At 48.5% G+C, this 7027-nt stretch overlaps 1 long non-coding RNA gene across 1 annotated transcript; it reads left to right on the top strand.

The window, feature by feature from the left end:
* Positions 1-735: 735 nt before the first annotated feature.
* On the top strand, positions 736-4390 carry LOC308243802. The gene is made up of 3 exons (XR_013960098.1): positions 736-1641; positions 2674-2894; positions 3805-4390. It is a non-coding gene; the product is annotated as an uncharacterized lncRNA (long non-coding RNA).
* The last annotated feature ends 2637 nt before the right edge of the window (positions 4391-7027 follow it).

The following is a 7027-nucleotide window of genomic DNA, read 5'->3' as shown; positions in this document are numbered from 1 at the left end:
CCTCCTTCAGGAGGGACGTGTATTCCCCTCGAACCTCTGGGACAAGGTGGGTCGCTCCCACTGATCGGCGTGAGGCCGTCGTCCACACTTTCGGTTTTGTCAGTTTTGTTCCAATGGACTTGCGTTGGAAAGCTTGTCTCAAGGGCCCTTTGTTTGTCTGTGTCTGTGTTTTTCTGTTTTGTTTTGTGGACTCTCTTGACGGACATCATGGGACAGACTCAAACCACTCCTTTAAGCATTATGGTTGATCATTTCAAAGAGGTTAAGGGAAACTTTTTGTTCTAGCGAGTGGCCGACTTTTAGTGTCGGGTGGCCGCTGGAGGGGACCTTCGACCTCCCCACCATCAACTGGGTGAGGGACATCGTCTCTCAGCCAAAGAAGGGACATCCTGATCAACTCCCTTACATTATTACTTGGCAGGACCTCGTGGAAGATCCACCCTCCTGGCTTAAGCCCTTTCTGTCCCCGCACCCCCTGGAGCTGAAACCCATACTTGCTTTGCAGGAAACGGAGAAGGTGAAGAAGAAGAAGGCCCTCACCCCGCCATCAGCTCCCCTCTACCCTGTCTTTCAGGGGGGAACTGAAGAGGAACTAATCTTTCCTTTCTTATATCAGCCCCCTAGGAGTCCACAGGGGGGCGATCCTCCCACGCGAGGGGAAGCGGACGCCACGGGGGGGGGGGGGGGGGGGAGGAGGGCGGAGTTCTGGGAGCGGCTACGGTTCTGGTGGGAAGCCCGCCTCTTACTAGACAAAAGGCCCAGAGGGAACTGTTTGTTACAGCCCCTGACTCCACAATCCACAATTAAAACCCTACCTTTACGAGCCACGGGGCCCCCAGATGCGGATGGCAATCAACCCCATCACTATTGGCCTTTAGCCACTAGTGACCTTTACAACTGGAAGTCTCAGAATCTTAAGTTCTCTGAGAAGCCAGCAGGGCTTATTGATCTGTTAGATTCTGTCCTTTTCACCCACCAGCCCACGTGGGATGACTGCCAACAGCTTTTACAGGTCCTGTTCACAACTGAGGAGAGGGAAAGAATCCTCATTGAGGCCCGGAAAGTGGTTCCAGGCGTGGACGGGAACCCAACCACCAACCCGGTCCAGATAGATGTCTCTTTTCCCTTAACTAGGCCTGAATGGGATTTCAACATGGCAGAAGGTAAGGAGAGGCTCCGGGTCTACCGCCAGACTCTAATGGGGGGGTCTCCGAATGGCTGCTGGAAAGCCAACTAATTTGGCCAAGGTAGGGAATGTTCAGCAGGAAAGGGATGAGTCTCCAGCTTTCTTTTTAGAACGGATCATGGAGGCATACCGCACCTACACCCCCATGAATCCAGAAGCTCCTGAAAACAAGGCAGCTGTGATCATAAGCTTTGTAAACCAATCGGCTGGGGATATTAAAGAGAAACTGCAAAAAGTAGATAGGTTGGGGGAGAAGAGTTTATAGGACCTACTGGAGGTAGCCGAGAAGGTGTATAATAACAGGGAGCCCCCGGAAGAAAGGCAGGCTCACGCTGCAGCGGCTGCGAGCAGCAAACAAACCCGAGACCTAGCTAAGATCCTGCTCGCCACCACTGCGGACTCTTCCGAGGAACGGAACCGCCGTCTCCGCCAACTCGCCGGCAACCAGGAGTACGGTAAGGGGACCGCCGGGGCGGGAGGCGGAAGCTGCAGAAAGATCAGTGTGCTTACTGTAGGGAGATAGGGCACTGGAAACAAGAGTGTCCGAAAAGGGCCAGCAAAAAGGGAGGCGAAGCAGATCAAGTGAAGGTCCTGGAGCTAGATGAACTGAGTGATTAGGGGAGTTGGGGTTCGGACCCCCTCCCTGAGCCCAGGGTAACTCTTAGAGTGGAGGGGACCCCCATTGACTTCCTTGTCAACATCGGAGCGCAACACTTGGTCCTCTGTATGCCTCAAGGAAAATTAACAAATAAGAAGTCTTGGGTACAAGGGGCAACTGGTATGAGCCAGTATTCATGGACTACCCGAAGAATGGTGGATTTAGGGACGGGCTGGGTATCCCACCCTTTTATGGTAATTCCAGAATGCCCCTACCCACTGTTAGGACGAGACTTGCTCACTAAGATCGGAGCTCAGATAACTTTCAGACAAGGGGGGCCTCAGGTTACTGATGGCAAGGGCCACCCCATTCAGGTCCTGACCATAAGGCTGGAGGATGAGTACCAGCTTCACCAAAAAGCCTCTCCAATAGAGGGCAGCACAGACGAATGGCTGCAGGAGTTCCCCACGGCTTGGGCGGAGACAGGGGAGTGGGGCTCACCGCCCACAGGGCCCCAATCCTGGTAGAGTTAAAACCAGGGGAAGGCCCAGTGAGAATCAAACAGTACCCCATGCCTCAGGAAGCCTGGAAGGGAATTCAGCCACACATTCGGAGACTGAGGGGCCTAGGGGTGCTGGTCCCCTGCCAGTCTGCCTGGAACACCCCCCTCCTGCCAGTCAAGAAGCCCCACATGAATGACTACCGGCCGGTACAGGACCTCCGGGAAATAAATAAAAGAGTTATGGACATACATCCAACGGTCCCTAACCCATACCCTCTCTTAAGCTCTCTGGTGCCCTCCCATGTCTGGTATACTGTGTTAGATTTGAAGGATGCCTTTTTCAGTTTGCCGCTGACACCCCGCAGTAAACCCCTGTTCGCCTTCCAGTGGCATGACCCGGAAGAGGGCTACAGCGGACAACTGACTTGAACTCGGTTGCCTCAGGGGTTCAAGAACTCACCCACCATCTTCGACGAGGCCCTGCATGAGGACCTGGGAATCCTAGAGCAAGTGCATGGGCTCCGGAAGGACCTGACCAACCAACCCCTTCCAGATGCAGACGTCACCTGGTTCAGGGATGGAAGCAGCTTCGTACGAGACAGGAGCAGGTATGCGGGTACAGCTGTAGTCACTGAAACGGACACTGTATGGGCAGAGGCTCTGCCCTCCGGGACGTCAGCCAAGAGAGCAGAGCTTGTGGCCCTCACCAAGGCCCTGACACTGGGAGCTGGAAAGCGGCTCAACATTTACACAGACAGCCGGTATGCATTCGCCACCGCTCATGTTCATGGGGCAATCTACCAAGAGAGAGGGTTACTAACAGCAGAGGGGAGGACTATAAAGAATAAACAGGAGATACTCGACTTACTCTCAGCCTTATGGCTCCCTGCCAAATTGGCCATCATACACTGCCAAGGACACCAGAAGGCTGACGACCCAGTGGCAAGAGGAAACCGCAGGCTGACCAGGAGGCCAAGGCAGTAGCCCTTTCTCCAATCCCCACCATGGCCCAACAGCTCCCAGACCCAGGAGACCCAGTTCTGCCAGTTCAGCCAGGATATTCCCTGGAGGAGTTACAGTGCATTAGGAAGCTTCCCCAAGCAAAGGAGGAGAAGGGGTGATGGTATATGCTGGAAGACATCTTGCCCAGGTACGGTTTTCCCGCTGAGATAGGGTCAGACAATGGACCAGCTTTTGTCTCACAGGTAATGCAAGCAGTGGCCAAGGCCATTGGGGCAAATTGGAAATTGCATTGTGCTTATAGGCCCCAAAGCTCAGGGCAAGTAGAGAGGATGAATAGAACTCTAAAAGAGACCCTTACCAAATTGACCATGGAGACTGGCAGGGACTGGGTGGCTCTCCTTCCATATGCCCTTTACCAGGTTAGGAACTCCCCCTACACCCTCGGTTTTACTCCTTATGAGATCATGTTTGGTCGGCCACCCCCTATTATCCCTAACCTTAAAGCTGAATTTCTTACAGAACTTGAAAGTCAAGAACTGTTTCTTTCCTTGATAGTGCTCCAGAGGGTGCACGAGGACATTTGGCCGCACCTCCACGCTATCTACGAGACCAGCCCAGCCCCGACTCCTCATCAGCATAAGCCCGGGGACTGGGTCTACATCAAGAGACACCGCCGGGAGACCCTCGAGCCACATTGGAAGGGTCCCTACGTTGTGGTGCTGACGACCCCCACCGCTCTCAAGGTAGACAGCGTTGCGACCTGGGTCCATCACACTCACGTCCGGTCAGCGGACCCATCTGTGATCCGGGAAGACTTGGGGACTCCGATTTTATCAGTGCAGAGAATTTGGGATGGTGTACCCTCGTGACCCAGGAATGTTGTTCAGTAGAAATACAAACCGACCCATGATTGGGCCTGTAAGTTTCAAGACAAGGGGGGAATGAAAGGGCGGGGAGAGACTGACTCCATGTTCCCTTTGTTCCATGTCCTCCACCTCCTGGAGTCAGGTTCCCGCCCTAGAACCTCTCCAAGAGCCCAACCCACACTTTTGAATTAGCCAATAGAAATGCAAGAGGAAAGTAAGCCGCGCCCTGCCCCCATGTGCAACCTGACCCTGACCAATCAGCGGAGGCCACACTACCTCACCCCTCCTACCTCTCGCAGGCCCTCTATAAATCAGCGCGTTTGGGGTCTGGGGCTCTCTCTCTCTCCACCTCGCCATGCCACTGCGCCGGTGTGTGTGTGTGGGACTGAGCTCGAACTAGCTCGATTAAAGGCTCTTTGCTTTTGCATCGGACTCGGCTCCCTGGTGGTCTTTGGGGATCATAAAATCTGGGCATAACAATGCACTGATTTTTTTAAAGTGAATATGAGTTCACCAGGTTTTAACTTAAAATGTTGATATTCCTGGATAGTAGAACAGACAAGAAATGTAAATTTTTAAAAATAAGATATGAATTAATGTTAGAATTACATATTAGAGGTTAAGCCAGACATTAAACCTTTTGTAAAAAGCTAATTTTAAGCTGGTTATAGTAAAATTAAAAAAAAAAATACACTGAAATATTTTATCAGTTAAATACTAGTCGGTTAAATTCTTAAGGAATTATTGAGCCAGATACAAATTTTGGGAATGCATTGATCATTTTACTTTATGATTTTAAATTAAGTAAAATACTAAAATTATAGAAATGGTTACATTTTTAAAGGCCTTGGATTTATAATGCCCCAAATAAAATTAAATAAATTGACCCCTACATACAATAGCTCTTTAACATTTTGTATCAAAGAATTAGTAACTAATAACATAAATATATGAAATGAGACATTTTCATTTGGAAAAAAATATAAACTTATAAAATTATTTATAAAATAATTATAAAATTATTAAAATATTTAAACAAATATAAAATAATTATTAAATTATTAAATTATTGAATAACATTGATATAATATTGCAATGAAAGACCAAATAGTTCTTTTTAAGTTTAATCAAATACTATGGAAATGGCAAAGTGATGAATATAGAAAACTATAAAATTTTCATTTTATATTAAATCTTTCCCTCAAGTCATTCAAAATATGTACATGGCCAGCATTGCGTAGTAGTTAGAGCATCAGCCAGAGCACTAGGGAATTGTAGGTTCCATGCCCAGCCTGGTAAGGGTGCGTATGGGAAGCAACCAAAGGGTAGCTCTCTCACACATCAATGTCTCTCTCTCTCTCTCTCTCTCTCTCTCTCTCTCTCTCCCTCTAAAAATCAATGGAAAAAAATATCCTTGGGTGAGGATTAACAAAAAATTAAATAATAAAAACATGCAGGGTCAATGGGATAAAAAAGGGGAAATCTGTACTACTTTCAACAATAAAGATAAATTTTGAAAAATACATAGTCTTTAAAAATAAACTGCAGCATGTAGTAGAATCATCTGGAAAGCCTGTTAAGATGTGATCTACTGTATATATCTATATATAAACCTAATATACAAATAGACCGAATGGCGAAACAACTGAACAACCGGTCGCTATGACGTGCGCTGAGCACAAGGGGGCGCGTGTGAACCATGGGCGTCGGCAGCAGGTGGCAGAGCATGGAACATGGCGGGCATCGTCCATGGTGGGATGGTGGAGCAGGTGAGTGGGGGCGCCGGTCACTCATTGGGCGAGCCTCTGGTGGTTACTGAAAATTCTTTGCTCCTGCGTGCCGCCATCCGCTGGGTGCTTGCACCCACTGCCAGTCCAGATCGCTTGGCACTGTCAGCAGGTGTGAGTGGCGGCTGCCGGCCCTGATAGCTCCTGAGGGCTTCTACCCACCCGATGCCCCCGCTCCTGAGGGGTGATTGGAGCAGCAGCCCCCACTCTTACCTGCAGCCGGCACCTGGTGCTCAGCGCAGTCAGCAGGTACAAGCAGGCCTGGCATCCTCAGCCTTTGGGGGCTGCCAGCAGGCAGGGGACCAGGGACTGCCGCAGGAGGGGCCGTGTGGGGGCGCGGAGGATGGGCCGAGACCCGCCCCTGTGCCCACCGCAGCCTTGCAGCCCACAGTTCCTTTCAAGGTGCATGAATCCATGCACTGGGCCCCTAGTAATATATATTAATTACAGCCATGACAAAGGACATCCTGCCACTTGCCACAACATGGATGGAACTTGATCATATTATGCTAAGTGAGATAAGTTAGAAAGAGTAAGAAAATACTGAATGATGACACTCATATGTGGGATCTATAAAAGACAAACTCAAAAATTTAAAGTAAAATGATGGTTTCCAGGGGCTGGGGTCTGGGCAATACGACAAATGTCAGTTAAGGGTATGAACTTGCAACGAGTAGTAAAATAAGCCCTAGAGATGTAATGTACAGTATAGTGAATATAGACAATATAGTATGAGAATCATCAAACTTGCTAAGAGACCAGAACTTAATTCTAACCACTAAAAAGAAAATATAATTATATAATATGTTAGGGGTGCAGATTATTACTACAATTGCATTAATATTACAACATATAAAATTAAAAAATTGTACACCTTAAATTTGTAAAAGGTTATTTGTTAAATATATTTCAATTAAAACACATAGAAACACACACACATCATTATGCCCTCTTCCAACTTTCTGATTCAATGACCCTGGGGTTGGGGTCTGAGCATTTGCATTTTTAACAAGATGTCAAGTAATGCTAAGGCTGCTGGTATAAATGCTGCACTTTGAAAAACACTACCAGTGGTCGGCAAACTCATTAGTCAACAGAGCCAAATATCAACAGTACAATGATTGA

Source organism: Plecotus auritus (assembly GCF_963455305.1).
Source record: "Plecotus auritus genome assembly, chromosome: 3".
Classification (NCBI taxonomy): domain Eukaryota; kingdom Metazoa; phylum Chordata; class Mammalia; order Chiroptera; family Vespertilionidae; genus Plecotus; species Plecotus auritus.
Note: the sequence above shows the minus strand (reverse complement) of the source record. Positions and strands in the feature narration are given on the sequence as shown.